Consider the following 16,705-nt stretch of genomic DNA (forward strand, 5'->3'; position numbering starts at 1 on the left):
AGCTCAGGAGTTAGACACCAGCCTGGCCAACATGCTGAAACCATATCTCTACGGAAAAAACAAAAATTAGCCAGGTGTGGTGTCAGGGGCCTGTAATCCCAGCTACTCTGGAGGCTGAGGCAGGAGAATCACTTGAACCCTGGAGTTGGAGTTTGCCGTCCTGAGACTGTGCCACTGCACTCCAGCCTGGGCAACAGAGAGAGACTCCATCTCAAAAAAAAAAAAAAAAAAAAAAAAAGAGGAAAACAGATAAAAGCAAAACAATCACAGTGAAAGCAAAAGAAAAGCATTACCAGAGATAAAAACAGAAATGAAAGAAATAGAAGGGGGAAAAGTCCACTAGGCAGGGGCGTAAATTCAGAAGGCAGGAGATGGCTTCCATGGTGCTCTTCCAGTTTGTAAAGCCGGCCATGATGTCTCGGGGTCCCCAGTCCTCTTTAGGACGCAGTGTGTGCCGCTCTCAGATCACCAGTTCAGGGAATGGGTTCTCCTGGAGACAGAAACTGGAGTCTGGGAGCTTCAAGGCTGTTGCTGCCCTTTGCTCTGGAAGGCCTGGGAAGCAGCAGGCTCACTCCTCCGGCCCCAGGGTGTTACTGAATACACTGGAAGAGTCAGACACCTGCCCTCTTGGATGGAGAGTTTCACCCTTACAATGACACCCTGAGAGCCCTTAAAATGTGTGGCCTTCTGGGATGTCCTTTTCCATTAATAGCAGCCTTAATGACTCCAGCATCTTTGCACATACTTGGCAGCTCCAGAGTAGACGGGATTTTCAGGGAAATCGTGTTGTTTGGTCTTTTCTCACAAGTTCCTTAAGTCGTGCTTCCTTCTCATCTGATCTCCAGCACATGCTAGCCTCATCGGACCCTGCTTCCCCTCACACATTTGACCGTGTAGAAGGGCCTTTTTCCTCTGTTCTCGTGAGTCCTGTGACTGGGGCCTGTGACTTTGACAAAAGAGAGATTAACAGGAGAAAAAAGCATACACATTTTACTAGATAATATTCTGAATTTTATGTGCACATGGAGGCCTTCATAGGAAAGGAAGGAAGCCTCAAATAAATGACTAGACCCAGGGGCTCATACACCATTTTAACAAAGAGTAATTATAGAAACATGAAGAGGCAATGGAAAAAGAGATTTGAGCTAGGGGGCAGTAAATTACAGGAAGGTGACTAGGAAATATTCGGGGAAAATTAATGGAAGGTTTTTGCTGCTGTTGTTGAGATGGAGTCTCCCTCTATCGCCCAGGCTGGAGAGCAGTGGTGCGATCTGGGCTCCCCGCAGCACCCCCCGCCCCGTTCCCCTTATTCTCCTGCCTAGGCTTCTCCAGTAACTGGCACTACACGTGTGTGCCACCACTCCCGAATAAGTTTTGTATTTTTGGTAGAGACGGGGGTTTCACCATGTTGACCAGGCTGGCCTTGAACTCATGGCCATAAGTGATACACGCATCTCAGCCTCCCAAAGTGTTGGTATTACAGGCGTGAGCCGCTGCACCCGGCCAGATGTATTATTTTAGTAAGGTTTGTTTCTGCAGATTCATGTTGGTGTGAATTCCCGACCTCCACTGATAAGAGTGTTCTCCTTTTCCTGGTGCAGGGAGGGCACCTTTCTGACAGGAAATTTATGCCCTCCTTTTAGGTAGAAAGAGAAGGTTAGGGAATCCTTCCTGCACCTGCTGTTTCTCTCATCCCAGTATTAAGAGGCCTGACCCTGAAATCAGCTGTCTCTCAATTGTCTTCAGTTCAAAACATATGTCTAAGTGGCATGTTTTGGCGTGACATGTTCTGATCTTCTTCAACAATACTGTTAAAAGCAATTTCCTTCTCCTTCTTCATTCCCCAAAGCCCACGTTACTCTGTGACACATACTTTTACAGAATGTATGGCAATAAGAGAAGTTTAGCGTAGAAAGAAAACAACTTAAAATTGAGTATTAAACCTGGTGACAGTAAGGGTGTCAGGGAGCAGGCACCTGCACATTGCTGATGGGAGAGCATTTGTCAGGGTTCCTGAAATGGCAAATGCACACCCCTGTTCAGTCCAGCAATTCCACTTCCAGGAAGTGGCACGATCTCAGCTCACTGCAGCCTCCACTCCCAGGTTCAAGCGATTCTCCTGCTGCAGCCTCCCAGGTAGTTGGGACTAGGAGCACGCAGCACCCACACCTGGCTGATTTTTGTTACTTTTTAGTAGAGACGGGGTTTCACCATGTTGGTCAGGCTTGTCTCCAACTCCGGACCTCAAGTGATCCACCCACCTCGGCCTCCCAAACTGCTAGGATTACAGGTGTGAGCCACCACACCCCGACTGTACATCATATAATTTAAATTCATATTTTTAAATCATATATGTGAGTATACAATTATATGTGTATATATACACACGTAATATATAAAATATCTGCTGGGCACGGTGGCGCGTGCCTGTAGTCCCAGCCACTCGGGAGGCTGAGGCTGGAGGATCACTTGAGCCCAGGAGTTCTGGGCTGTAGTGCGCTATGCCAGTCAGGTGTCCGCACTAAGTTCAGCATCAATGTGGTGACCTCCTGGGAGCGGGGACCACCAGGTTGCCTATGGAGGGGTGAACCGGCCCAGGTGGGAAACGGAACAGGTCAAAACTCCCGTGCTGATCAGTAGAGGGATCACGCCTGTGAATAGCCACTGCCCTCCAGCCTGGGCAACATAGCAACACCTAGTCTCAAAATATAGATACAGGTATTGATTGACTTACGACCTATGCAACTTATGACCATTCGACTTTACGACCACAATCGCTAGCCACGACTGCTCCGCGTCTGGCAGTGCAAACGTTGCCCAGCTGGGCGTACGACAGTGCGGACCAGCTTCCGGCAGCACTACCGTCTCCGCGTGCATATAGCCTACTCAACTTACGACCAAATCGTGTTACGACTGGTCTGTCAGAACCAATCGTGGTCGTAAGTTGAGCACTAGCTGTACACATTATAGATATATAAATGTGTACATACATATATGCATTATATGCATATAAATACATATATTCTAATTTTCTTAAATAGCTCTTTTAAAAGAACTGTTTGCATATACATGTATATATGTGTATAGGTATATACGTGCATGTCAGCCTGATGCCTCAGACCCACAGGTAACCTAGGCATCTGCCTGAAGCTCTTTCTATTTTCCCTTCTCACTTTTTCTACCCAGACTTGGACTTCCCCTCTTTCTTTCCTGTCTTCAGGGAAAAATTATAAGTCCTATTATGTTATTTGGGGCAGCATTTGAAATCGCTGTTAATCACTTACCTCTAGATGAAACTGATCTGGTCTGTTATCTCTAAACATCATTAGAGTTTTCCTAAATAAATGTCTCCCATTCCTGACTTTTGCCCTTAGCAATTGAAAGAATCTGCAGATTATTACAGTTTAAAGTTTTCTCTTACAAAGTCAGGCCTAACTATTAGGTCAGGCTCCCTGAACAATCTCCGATGGGACGAGGGAGAGGTGCTCTCTCCTTGTCCAGAATAAAACCTAGCTTCCTTTCCTCTTTCATGGTACACAGTTAACACTGAAAAGAACTTGTTTTTTTTTTTTTTTGAAACAGAGTCTTGCTCTGTTGCCCAAGCTAGAGTGCAGTGGCATGATCTCAGCTCACTGCAACCTTCACCTCCCGGGTTCAAGCAATTCTCAGCCTCCCAGGTCGCTGGGATTACAGGCACCCACAACACACCGGCTAATTTTTGTATTTTTAGTAGAGACGGGATTTCACCACTTTGACTAGGCTGGTCTGGAACTCCTGACCTCAGGTGATCCACTATCAGGTAATTACAGGCATGAGCCACCATGCCTGGCAAGAACATTCTTACACAGCAGTCTTGGCCAGCGTGTCAGGTTTTTTGTCTGATGATAAATTCCTATGTGATGGTGGTGTCAGCAGTTTACAGTTTAACATTTCCTCTGTGGCTTTAAAAATATTATCATTGGCCAGGCACAGTGGCTCATGCCTCTAATCCCAGCACTTTGAGAGGCCGAGGTGGGCGGACAGCTTGAGCTCAGGAGCTCAAGGCCAGCCTGGGCAATATGGTAAAAGCCTGTCTCTACCAAAAATACAAAAAAAAAAAAAAAAAAACCTGGTGTGGTGGGGCAAGCCTATAATCCAGCTACTCAGGAGGCTGAGGCAGGAGGATCCCTTGAGCTCGGGAGATGGAGGCTGCAGTGAGCTGAGACCGTGCCGCTGCACTCCAGCCTGGGCAACTGAATGAGGCTCCATCTCAATAAATGATTATTAAGCTTAGAAAGGCATTTTTCATTTGGAGAGTAGATATTTGCATATTTTTCTACTTTTATTCTTTCAGTTTTCATATCAAATTATTTAATCCATCTGGAATTTATTTTGGTGAACATTGGGAAATTGGGGCATAACTTGATTACCCCTCAGAATACTTAGCCAATTATCCCAGCACAAAACTCTCCCTTTCCTCAGGAATTTGTGATGCCTTCCTCATTATAGACTGGCTTTTGGATATATGCATTAGGTCTGTTTCTAGCTAATTAATTTTGCTCCATGAAGCTCTATTTTTGCACTAGTTGGAGACAGTTCTTAATAATTTTGTTTTAAGTTATTATAACAAAGAAGGAAGAAAAATTATCTGCAGAGAATGAGGGTACAGAGATGATAATGAAGATATAAAAGAGAAAATGGTTAAGACAAGGCAGAGAGTGTGTGTAACGAGGAGTCATTTAGAGCTGAGTAGCTGAGGCAGAGCTGCTCTCATGGCCTGGCTATGGGTGGAAAAAATCAGATTATGATTAGAGAAAAAGTCTTCCATCAGTGTTCTCTGGAATCCACATCAATTTAAAAGCAGAACCTGGCTGGGCACAGCGGCTCACACCTGTAATCCCAGCACTTTGGAATGCCAAGGTGAGCAGAGCAGGAGCTCAAGACCAGCCTTACCAACATGGTGAAACCTGTCTCTACCAAAAACACAAAAGTTAGTGGGGCGTGGTGGCACATGGGGAGGCTGAGGCAGGAGAATCACTTGAACCCAGGAGGCGGAGGTTGCAGTGAGCTGAGATTGCGCCACTGCACTCCAGCCTGGGTGACAGAGTGAGACTGTGTCCAAAAAGAAAAAGAAAAAATTAAAAGCAGAATCTAAGGATTCCTGTGCATTATCCATCCCTTTCTTCAGCAAATATATATTGAGGACCTGCTTTGCATTGGACACTATATCAGCCTAAATCTAAATCAGTGATCAAAAAGAGAGGATCGTTGGTTTGAAAACCATGGCGTAGGGCCGGCGGAGTCTGCAGTGAAGGAATGACGCCTCAGCTATAGCTGGGAGGGCCCTGCAACTTGATGGAAGAGTTGCATCCCTCAGTATCCTGGAGGACACCTCCAAAATGCCTGAGGCGGGTCCAGATTGAAGCAGCTCAATGTCCAGATGTTGTGGTGACTCAAAGTGACCCAAAGAAGTTGAAAAGGAAGGCCGGGCGCGGTGGCTCACACCTGTAATCCCAGCACTTGGGTAGGCCAAGGCGGCGGATCACTTGAGGTCAGGAGGTCAAGACCAGCCTGGTCAACATGGTGAAACACATCTCTACTAAATGATACAAAAAATTATCTGGGCATGGTGGCACACACCTGTAATCCCGGCTACTCAGGAGGCTGAGGCAGGAAAATTGCTTCAACCTGGGAGGCGGAGGTTGCAGTGAGCCCAGATGGCACCACTGCACTCTAGCCTAGGTGACAGAGCAAGACTCCATCTCAAAAAAAAAAAAAGAAGAAGTTGAAAAGGAATCAAAGTGAATACTTCTCTTTCGGGATGCCAACCTGCCCCTGAAGGTTACTTCCCAGCACTTCGGTGGCAATAGGAACAAGTGGCACTGTTTTCAACTGTTCCCCAGAATGTGAACACGCATGGAAGTCGCTGGGAGTCACAACAGCTGGGTAGTAATGTGACTACACCAAAATCTGAAGATGAAGAAGGCGGAAGACGTTCCTCTGGGTGAACAGCTACGTGCTGACGCGGCTGTTGGACCAGCCGGAAATGAGAGTCCCCACATAGGTTCTGCCCAAGGAAGACAGCTTATTTATTGGCGTGTCTGCAAAAGCCTTTATTACCTAAGGCTCATTCACTGATTCGGCAGCTCGCAAGAAGATGCTCTGAAGTGAGGCTCTTAGTGGATAGCAAAGACCATGGGAAGGTTCCTGCTTTGAATTTATTAATCTGCTTGGTTGACAGGTATTTTGACCAATGTGATTTAGCTGATGAGCCTCTCGATTAGCTGATCTCTCAGGGATAGAGGATATTTCTCATGTCAGCAGCCTAGCCCTGAGGAAGTGCTGTGGAACATTCCACATTGTGTAAATGGCTTGGGTCTTAACCTGCACCCTTCCGGTTGATACTCAGAATATAGGTTGTATTGCTTTGAATGTCTGAAATAACAACAAAAAGTCCCACCCCACCCCACCCCCGTTTTTGATGAACAGTTTTCTGTAATCAAGCAGCTTGCAAAGAAATTGTGTGATGAAATTTTACACAGGCTCTTGGTGCCCTTTCGTTGTTTATCTACAGGTATACGTATAACATTTTATTGAAAACACGTTTCGGTTACTAAAATTTTGTTTGACTCCTAGCAAAAGACAGCAGATGGCCTTAGCATCAGAATTAAAATAATCTAGATTAAATGGCAAATGAGTTCCTAATCAGTAATAAAATTAATCAAGCATTTTAAAAAACAAAAAAGATAAGATTGGCTGGGCATGGTGGCTCATAATTGTAATCTCGGAACATTGGGAGGCTGAGGCAGGAGGATTGCCTGGGCTCAGGAGTTTCAGACCAGCCTGAACAACATAGAAAAACCCTGCCTCAAAAATTTATATTAAAAAAAAAAAAAAATCCAGCCCCCTGGGACTTCCCAAAAATCGAGAAACGGTCCCTGGAGTAGGATATGCAGCCAGTGAGGGTACGCATTCTGTTTTCTTTTGTAATAAAGATAGGCATTCTAGATGTTTCTCAATGTGGGCAGTCAGAACATAAATCTCCTTCTTTTTTAAATTTTGTGTGTGTGTGTGTGTGTGTGTGACATAGTTTCAATCTTTTGCCCAGGCTGGAATTCAGTGACAAGATTTTGACTCACTGTAACTTCTGCCTCCTTGGTTCAAGCGATTCTCCTGGCTCAGGCTCCAGAGTAGCTGGGGTTACAGGCACCCACCACCATATCTGGCTAATTTTTTCTTTTTCTTTTTTTTCTTTTTTTTTTTTTTTTTGAGAAAGAGTTTTGATCTTGTTGCCCAGGCTGGAGCGCAACGGCACAATCATGGCTCACTGCAACCTCCACCTCCCAGGTTCAAGCGATTCTTCTGCCTCAGCTTCCCGAGTAGCTGGGATGACAGGCATGTGCCACCACACCTGGCTAATTTTGTATTTTTAGTAGAGATGGGGTTTCTCCATGTTGATCAGGCTGGTCTCGAATTCCTGACCTCAGGTGATCCACCCACCTCGACCTCCCAAAGCACTGGGATTACAGGCGTGAGCCGCCGCGCCTGGCTTTAAATTTTCAGTGGAGATGGGGTTTCACTATGTTGGCCAGGCTGGTCTCAAACTGCTGGCTTCAAGGGATCTACCCATCTCGGCCTCCCAAAGTGCTAGAATTACAGGTGTGAGCCACCATCCCTGGCTGATTCTTCTTCTTATATTTGGACTGTTTCTTACTGTGTTAGGCCATTCTTCCATTACTAAAAATAAATGTCTGAGGCTGCATAATTTATAAGAAAGAGGTTTAATTGGCTCACAGTTCTGCTGGCTGTACAGGAAGCATAGTGCCAGCATCTGCTTCTGGGGAGGCCTCAGGAAGCTTCCAAGTATGGTGGAGGGGGAAGGGGTGAACAGGCATCTCACACGGCAGAGCAGGAGCAAGCGAGAGAGGGCTGAGCAGGAAGTGCCAACGCTCTTACGCAACCAGATATCACAAGAACTCACTCACTATCACCAAGGGAAAGGGGCTAAGTCATTCGTGAGGGCTAGGCCCCTCATGAAGCACCTCCCACCAGGCCCTACCTTCAACACTAAGGATTACATTTCTTTCTTTTTTTTTTTTAATGTCTCCCCATAGCTAAGCAGGGATTACATTTTAACACGAGATTTGGTGGGGAGACAGATCCAAACCCTATTATTGTCTTAGATTGAATTGCCTAAAACTAGAACCTGAGAGGGGATTCTTGTACATGTGATTTATAGAGGAAATGTTCTTAGGAGGAGGAGAGGGAAGGAAGCAAAATTTATTCCTGGCTTGTAACCAGATATGGAGTCTCCATCTGTCGTCACCCAGGCTGGATGCAGTGGCGCCATCTCAGCTCACTGCAACTCCACCTCCTGGGCCCAAGCGATTCTCCTGCCTCAGCCTCCCCAGAGGCTGGGATTAAAGGTGCCCAGGTATTTTTTATATTTTTAGTAGAAATGGGATTTCATTATGTTGGCTAGGTGGTCTCAAATTCCTGACTTCAGGTGATCCACCCACCTTGGCCTCCCAAAATCCTGGAATTACAAGCACAATTTGTGTCTCTTGATTGGAAAGTTTAGTTTATTTACATTGAATGTTATTATTGGTAAGCAAGGACTTATTCCTGCCGTTTTGTTTCTTGCTTTCTGATTGTTTTATGGTCTTCTCCTCCTTTTTTCCATCCTTCCTGTCTTCCTTTTAGCAAAGGTGATTTTCCCTGGTGGCATGTTTTAATTTCTTGCTTTTTTATATTTTGAGTATCCATTGTATGTTTTTTAGATTTCAGTTACCATAAGACTTGCAAATAATATTTTATAACACATTGTTTCAAACTGATGCCAATTTCACACTTATTTCACAAGCAATCTAACAGGCAAAAAGAAAACCAATACAAACTCTACACTTTAAGGTTGTTCCCTGCTTTTTAACTTCTTGTTGTTTCTAGCTATGTCTCATTACACTGCCGGTGTCTTAAAAAGTTGTCATATTTGTTGTTTTTGGTCAGTTCACCTTTTCATCTTTCCACCCCAGATGTGAGTAGTTTACACATCACAGTGACAGTGTTTTAATATTCTGTGTTTTTCTGTGTACTTACTGTTACCAGTGAGTCTTGTCTTCAGGAACTTCTTGCTCATGAAGGTTGTTTTCTTTCAGATTGAAGAACACCCTTTAGCATTTTTGGTAGGACAGGTCTGGTGTTGACGTAACTCTTCATTTTTTGTTTGTCTGGGAAAGTCTGTCTCTTTCTTTCTTTTTTTCTTTCTTTCTTTTATTTTCCTTTGTTGTTGTTGTTGTTGAAATGGAGTCTTACTCTGTTGCCCAGGCTGGAGTGCAGTGGCATAATCTCGGCTCACTGCAGCCTCCGTTTTCTGGGTTCAAGCGATCCTCTCACCTCAGCCTCTCGAATAGCTGGGACTCCAGGGGCACGTGCCATCACGCCTGGCTAATTTTGCATTTTTAGTAGATACGGGGTTTCATCATGTTGGCCAGGCTGGTCTCGAACTTCTGACCTCAGGTAATCCACCTGCTTCAGCTTTCCAAAATGCTGGGATTCCAGGTATGAGCCACCTGCTGCCAGCCGGAAAGTCTTTCTTTCTCCATCGTATCTGAAGACTGGTTTCACCAGATATATTGTTCTAGGATAAAAGATTTTTTCCTTCAGCACCTTGAATATGTCACGCCACTCTCTCCGGGTTCGCAAGGTCTCCACTGAAAAGTGCTCTGCCAGACGTCCCGGAGCTCTATTGTATTATTTATTTCTCTTCTCCTGCCGTTAGCATTATTTCTTTATCCTTGACCTTTGGGGGTTTGATTTTTTTTTTTTTTTTTTTGAGACAGAGTTTTGCTGCGTCACCCAGGCTGGAGTGTGGTGGCACAATTTTGGCTCACTGCAGCCTCCGTCTCCCGGGTTCAAGCGATTCTCCTGCCTCAGCTTCCCAAGTAGCTGGGACAACAGGCGTGTGCCACCAGGCCCAGCTAATTTTTTGTATTTTTGGTAGAGATGGGGTTTCACCATGTGGGCCAGAATGGTCTCCACCTCCTGACCTCGTGATCCACCTGCCTCGGCCTCCCAAAGTGCTGGGATTACAGGTGCGAGCCACCACAGCCAGCTGGGAGTTTGACTATTAAATGCCTTAAGGTGGCCTTCTTCGGGTTACATCTGCTTGGTGTTCTGTCGCCTTCCTGTGCTTGCATATTGACGTCTCTCTCTAGGAATGGGGAGTTCTCTGTTATTAACCCTTTGAATAAACTTTCTACCCTTGTCTCTTTCTCTACCTTCTCTTTAAGGCAAATAATCCTTAGAATTGCCCTTTTGAATTTATTTTCTGGATTGTATAGGCAGGCTGCATTCTTTTTTTACTCTTTTGTCTTTAGTTTCCTCTGACTGTGTTTTTTTTGTTTTTTTGTTTTTTTTTTAATTAAAAAAAAGCTTTGTGACAGGGTCTCACTCTGTTGCCCAGGCTGGACCGCAGTGCTACAAACGTGGCTCACTGCAGCCTCAACCTCCCAGGATCAAGCAGTCTTCCCACCTCAGCCTCTGTGCAGCTAGGACCACAGGTGCACACCACCGCACTCAGCTCATTTTTAAATTTTTTGTAGAGACAGAGTCTCACCACTACTGGTCTCAAGCTACTGGGCTGGTTTTGAATGACTGGGCCAAGTGATCTTTCTGCCTTGACGTCCCAAAATCCTGGGATTACAGGCGTAAGCCAGCACACCTGCTGACTGTTTTCAATGAGTCTGTCTTCAGGCTCACTAGTTCTTTCTTCTGCATTTTCCCATTCCAGAATTTCTGCCTGGAATGAAATTGAAAAAAATTTTAAAAATTATTTCAATGTCTTTGTTAAGTTTATCTGATGGGATTCTGAATTATTTATCTGTGTTTTCTTGAATTTCTTTGAGTTTCCACAAAAGAGCTCTTTGGAACTCTGTCTGACAGGTCTCACGTCCCTCTGGGATTTGTCCCTGGTGCCTTGCTTAGTTCATTAGGTGAGATCACGTCTTTCTGGATGGTCTTGATACTGTGGATGTTGGTCGGTGTGTGGCACTGAAGAGTCAGGTGTTCATTGTGATTTTCACAGTCTGGGCTCATTTGTCTCCATCCTTTCTGGGAAGGTTTTCTGGATATGTGAAGGGAGTTGGGTGTTGTGATCTAAGTTTTTGGTCACTGCCACGGTTCCTGCATTCGGAGACATCCCAAACCCCATAGCACTGTGGTTCTGAAGACTCACAGAGGCACTACCTTGGTGGTCTTGGGTAGGAACAGGGAGAATTCTCTGGATTACGAGGTGGAGACTCTTCTTTTCCTCTCTTACTTTCTCCTAAGCAAATGGAGTCTCTCTCTCTGTGTTGAGCTGTCTGGAGCTGAAGGAAGGGTGACATAAGTAACCCTGTAGCCACCACCATTTGGACTCCACCGGGTCAGACCTGAAGCCAGCAAACACTGGGTCTTGCCCAAAGCCCAGTGTAATCACTTCCTGGTCACCGCCTGTGTCCACTCAAGGCCCTGGGGTGCTACAGTCACTTCCTTACTGCCTGTGTCCACTCAAGGCCCTGGGGTGCTACAGTCACTTCCTGGTCACCACCTGTGTCCACTCAAGGCCCTGGGGTGCTACAGTCACTTCCTGGTTACCGCCTGTGTCCACTCAAGGCCCTGGGGTGCTACAGTCACTTCCTGGTTACCGCCTGTGTCCACTCAAGGCCCTGGGGTGCTACAGTCAGTGAAGCCAGCCAGTCTGTGTCCTTCTCATCAGGGTGGGAATTTTCCCCAGAGCCCAGGGGAGGCTAGAAATGTCGTCCGGTAGCCAGAGCCTTGGAAATCTACCTGGTGCTGTATTCTACTCTGTCTGAGCTGGCGCCCAAGCCACAGGACAAAGGCCTTCCCACTCTTCCCTCCCCTTTCCCCAGGCAGAGGAGCGTCTCTCTGTAGCCACCACTGTGGGCCCGTGGGGAGTATTACGTGGCAATTGCTCAAGTGCACTCAGGGCCTGTGCGAGAGCCCTTCAGTCAGCTTATGATGCATGCGGCCAGGCCTGGGAACCAGCCTTCAGTGAAATTGTCTCTCCTCTGGCCCAGGGCAGATCCAGAAATGCTGTCCAAGAGCCCAAGCCTGGAGTCAGGTCTGCAGTGCCCTCTTGTCCCTCGACCTGACTGTGGCTGAGCTGGTACCGAAGCCACGAGTCAAAGTCCCCTTCACGCTCCCCTCTGCTTTTCTCAAGCAGAAGGAGTCTCTCTTATTTTAGTTTTTTGTTGTTTTTATTTATTTATTTATTTTGAGATGGAGTCTCGCTCTGTCTTACAGGCTGGAGTGCAGTGGCTCCATGTCAGCTCACTGCAACCTCCGCCTCCCAGGCTCAAGTGATCCTTCTGCCTCGGCCTCCTGAGTAGCTGGGATTGCAGGCACATGCCACCATGCCCTGCTAATTTTTGTATTTTTAGTGGAGACGGGGTTTCACCATGTTGGTCAGGCCGGTCTGGAACACCTGACCTTGTGATCCGCCCACCTCGGCCTCCCAAAGGGCTGGGATTACAGGTGTGAGCCGTCGCCCCGGCTGGAGCCTCTGTGTAGGCACCACAGATGCAAACGTGCTGGTTTGTACCTAACGCCAACACTTCTCAGCGTCTCACCCAAGGTCCACAGTAAGTACTTTCTAGTTATTGCCGCTGATTATTCAGAGCCTGAGAGCTCTACGGTCAGAAGGGGATGAATCCTGCCAGGACTGGGTCCTTCCCTTCCAGCCCAGAACGGCTTTAGAACTGTTGTGTGGGAGCCGGGGACTGGAACGAGACCTCACGACGCTCCCTGGTGCCCTGTGCTAGTCTGGCTATGCTGGTACCCGTGTCGCAAGGCAAAGTCCTCTCTGCTCTTCCCTCTCCTTTCCTCAGGTGGAAGGAAAGGGTCTCTCCTGGAGCCATGACGGAGTTGTCTGGGGCTAGGGGAAGGTGGCACAAGCGCTCTCTCAGCCGCAGTGGCTGGTGTTTCACTGGGCCATGGGCCCCCACAAGTCCTCTGGCTCTAAGCCCAGCACAGCACCAGGACCTGCCTGGGAGCTGCAGTCCTGGTGGCCCGGACGGCCTTTCCAGTTCATTTAAAATATCAGGGCACCTCAGCCCGCAGTGGCAAGGCTTGCTGAGACTCCAGGAGTGGGTCGTTTTCCTCAGGCCAGGGCTCCTCTAGACGCTCCCTCCATGATCGTCGATTGAGCTCTGCTCAGTGTTGGCAGCTCTGAGTTCTGATGCAAAGCCCCACAGTCACTGTGCCCCCCCCAAGGGCACAGACTCTCTCTCCATGCCCCCGACGGCTTCCAGGGGATGGGGGAAACGGCACTGGCAATTCAAGACTGTCTTTCCTATCCTCTTCAGTGTCTCTTTCAACGATAGGAAGCTAAAACCAAGTACTGTGATTGCTCACGTAATTTTTGATTCTTATAAAGGTGGTTGTGTGTGTGTGTGCGTGTAGATGGTTGTGGAATTTGGTGTTCCTGCAAGGAGAACAATTGGTGGAGGCTCCTATTTGGCCGTCTTGCTGTGACTCCAGCTTCAATAACATACTTTAATTTTAAAAAACTCACATTTTCCAAAACAATGTAAAATCAGTGAGCAGAGAAGCATTTTTGGGAGAGAGCTGAATTCTTACATCTGCTTCTACATTCCCTCTGCTGAGAAGACATGTCGTGTAGTCTCTGGAAAACTTCACTATACATTCATGAGAGAATATGAGTGAAAAGTAAGTAACAGGGGCCGGGCACAGTGGTGCATGCCTGTAATCCCAGCACTTTGGGAGGCTCAGGTGGGAGGATCGCTTGAGCCTGGGATTTTGAGACCTGCCTGGACAACATAGCAAGATCCCATCTCAACAAGACATTGTAAATTTTTTAAATGAAAGAAAAAGAAAAGCCAATACATCATAGTACAATGAAAATAGTTGTGAGATCACACGGCCCCCGAAAGGATCTCAAACACGGCCAGGGTTCCCTGGGCCACATTTTAAAAGCCATAAATATAAAGGAAAGGCTCCAGAGACTTTGAGAGGACCTAACTACCTTTCACATAAGTACTAGAAGACTCTTTCTTTATCAGGGCCTTAAAAAATATACTGGGAGAGAGGGATAAGCATCTCTTCAAAGCACGAGTGGCTTTGTCTGTACACCGTGGATACCAGTGGGAAATGTTAAGTGGGAATGGCCCTTTTCGTTTCAATGGGAACGGCAGGGTCCCAGGAAGATCTGATCATACAACAGCTCTTCATGGGGAAAAACAAGATGCACGTGGTCATCAAAATCACAGGGGTAGAGAGATCAACAGAATGTTCTCTCCCAAAGGGATGTTTAAGAGGAGGTATTTGATCATGTAATTGGTATTACTAAATCGATTTGTAAAAAGAATAATCAAATTAGTAAAATAGATAATAGATACAATTTGATTTGTATGACCCACAAAAAAAATCAGGTCTGAAAAACAAATTTGTAATTTGAGATATTATGATAGAGAATCATGACCCCACCCATGTGCCCGACCTAAGACATATCAAAATACAGAGTCCTCAAATGCTCAAGAGACTACATATGGTAACGGCATGCACAGAAACTGACCGTGTGTCTTCTTCCTAGCATTTCACAACAAGACTTGAAGGCACGGATCACAGTAACAGCACACCAGGTAAAGGGAGACACTTGGCGTGCCAGGGCACTGTTGAGCACTGTAGGACCCCTGGAGTCCCATAATCCATGTGATGCATAGATCAGAGTGGAACTTTGGGGTGTGAAGTGATTAATGGCGTTTCCTCAGTGGCCATCTCACAGTAGGCCCAGCAAAATGCTAAACATATTCCAGGAATTTTTTTCCTCCATCTCCTGGGTGTGATTTGGAATATACATTTTCAGCAATTTCATAACATTCCTTGACCTGTGACATAAAGAATATTGTGGCCTTGACCTCCTGACCTCAAGTGATCTGCCTGCCTCGGCTTCCCAAAGTGCTGGGATTGCCGGCATGAACCACCACGCCTGGCCAAACTTGCAATTCTTTTCACATCACTTAGTAACTTCAGAGTAGCACATCTGAATACGGTATACGTCATCTCACAAATCCAAAGAGGTCCACCAAACATGGGCCGTTTTTCTTTTTTTTCCCTTCATTTGGTTTTTATTATAGCATGTTTGCTCAATTTACAGCAAGAAGAAAATAAGCTAGGTCTTGCTTTGATCCAAACATTGATGTTTTAAAGGTTGTACACGATATTTGTTAAAAAGAACACATAAAAATACCTTTAAAGCCTCTAAATGCCTTAGAAGTCTCTATAAGAAAGAAAATACAAAGTTTAACCCCACAACTTTCCTCTTTGCTGGAACTGCAAATTACTGCTACAGTTTTAAATAGACTTTTTGTTGTTTAAACTATATGCCCTTGGGATACGAGCCGCTTGTCATGAACTGAGTTGAAAGAGCCACCGAGCCATAAGCATGAGTGAGCCCAGTGTTACCACATCATCAACCGCAGGACCTGCAGGCACTAGAAAGTTGCCGGAGCAGGTTGTTTGCATTTCCAGCATGCCTGCTCTTGACGCACGGCCAGCCCTTCCTAACCCACAGCTTTTCTCTGATGGGGAGTTCCCTTTGACTAAAGCAAGGAAAATTCAAGCCTGGTGACTTGCTCTGCAATGCTTCCTGGAGCCAAGCAGAAGTGTACCGCTTTAGCATTCCAGGCACAGAAGACAAAGAGACAGCCCGGGCAACAGGATGAAGCCCTGTCTCTACAAAAACTACAAAACATTAGCTGGGCAGGGTAGCGTACCCTTGCAGTCCTAGCTATTCAGGAGGCTGAGGTGGGAGGATCACTTGAACCCAGGAGGTGGAGGCTGCAGTGAGCTGAGATCAGGCCACCTGAGTGACCCAGTGAGATCTGTCGAGAGAGAGGGAGAGACAGAGAGTCACTGAAGACTAAAGGAAAGAAAATCCTTCCAGCGAGGGAACTCTTGAATAGCAAATCCACTTTCCTGGATGAAGAGAAGGTCTGAGGTAAAGAGCTGCACCATTCACAGGCAGGGACCAACATAAGCATAAGTCGAAGGCAGTGGGCCCTGACTCCCGTCCTGAAACGCCTGCACAGCGCGCTCCCACACCCTTCCCCTGCGCCTCCCTTCCACCGTGACTCAGCCTGTCATGAGACAAACCTGCCAGCAGCTCTCTCATGCCATGGCCATGTTTTCGCCCCCACCACTAATGCTCTTTTCCACTGTCCAGCACTCCTTCCTTGTCTTTACTTCCCCAGCGCACTAAAATCACTCTCCTCTGTACACTCTGAGCTGCCCTCTCCTCATTCTTCGGTAAACTCATCTGATCAAACACACTGCTGGTTAGACTCACCTCCCCTGGTCCCTCTGCGCCAACGTAGGAGCAGAAGCCGGTGGCTGCGGTCAAACACACAGCGTGCTGCCCTGGGGCCTGCCTTCGATCTTCACCCATGGCTCTCAGATGGCTTTTCAGGCCCCCACATTTTCTTAGACAATTTACTTCCTTCCGGTCTGAGCTGTTTCACAACGTCTCTCCCCTTGAACCTCTGATAGTCTCATCCCTTCCCCCACTCTCCGCAGAATCACTGAGTCAATCCATTTACAGGCCTCGAACACACAAACTGTCTTCCCTCAGACACAGTGGACGGTGACGGACAGTCGCCTCTGATTTAAGGGCAGCCCCTCCACTTCTTCCCTGCATCCACCCCGTTTC

At 46.7% G+C, this 16,705-nt stretch overlaps 1 pseudogene; it reads left to right on the forward strand.

Annotated features, from left to right (window-relative positions):
• Window positions 1-848: 848 nt before the first annotated feature.
• LOC116540653 lies at window positions 849-6,269 on the forward strand (annotated as a pseudogene).
• The last annotated feature ends 10,436 nt before the right edge of the window (window positions 6,270-16,705 follow it).

The sequence above is a fragment of the Sapajus apella genome, unplaced genomic scaffold (genome assembly GCF_009761245.1).
Source record: "Sapajus apella isolate SASKATOON/1434 unplaced genomic scaffold, GSC_monkey_1.0 scaffold143, whole genome shotgun sequence".
Lineage (NCBI taxonomy): Eukaryota > Metazoa > Chordata > Mammalia > Primates > Cebidae > Sapajus > Sapajus apella.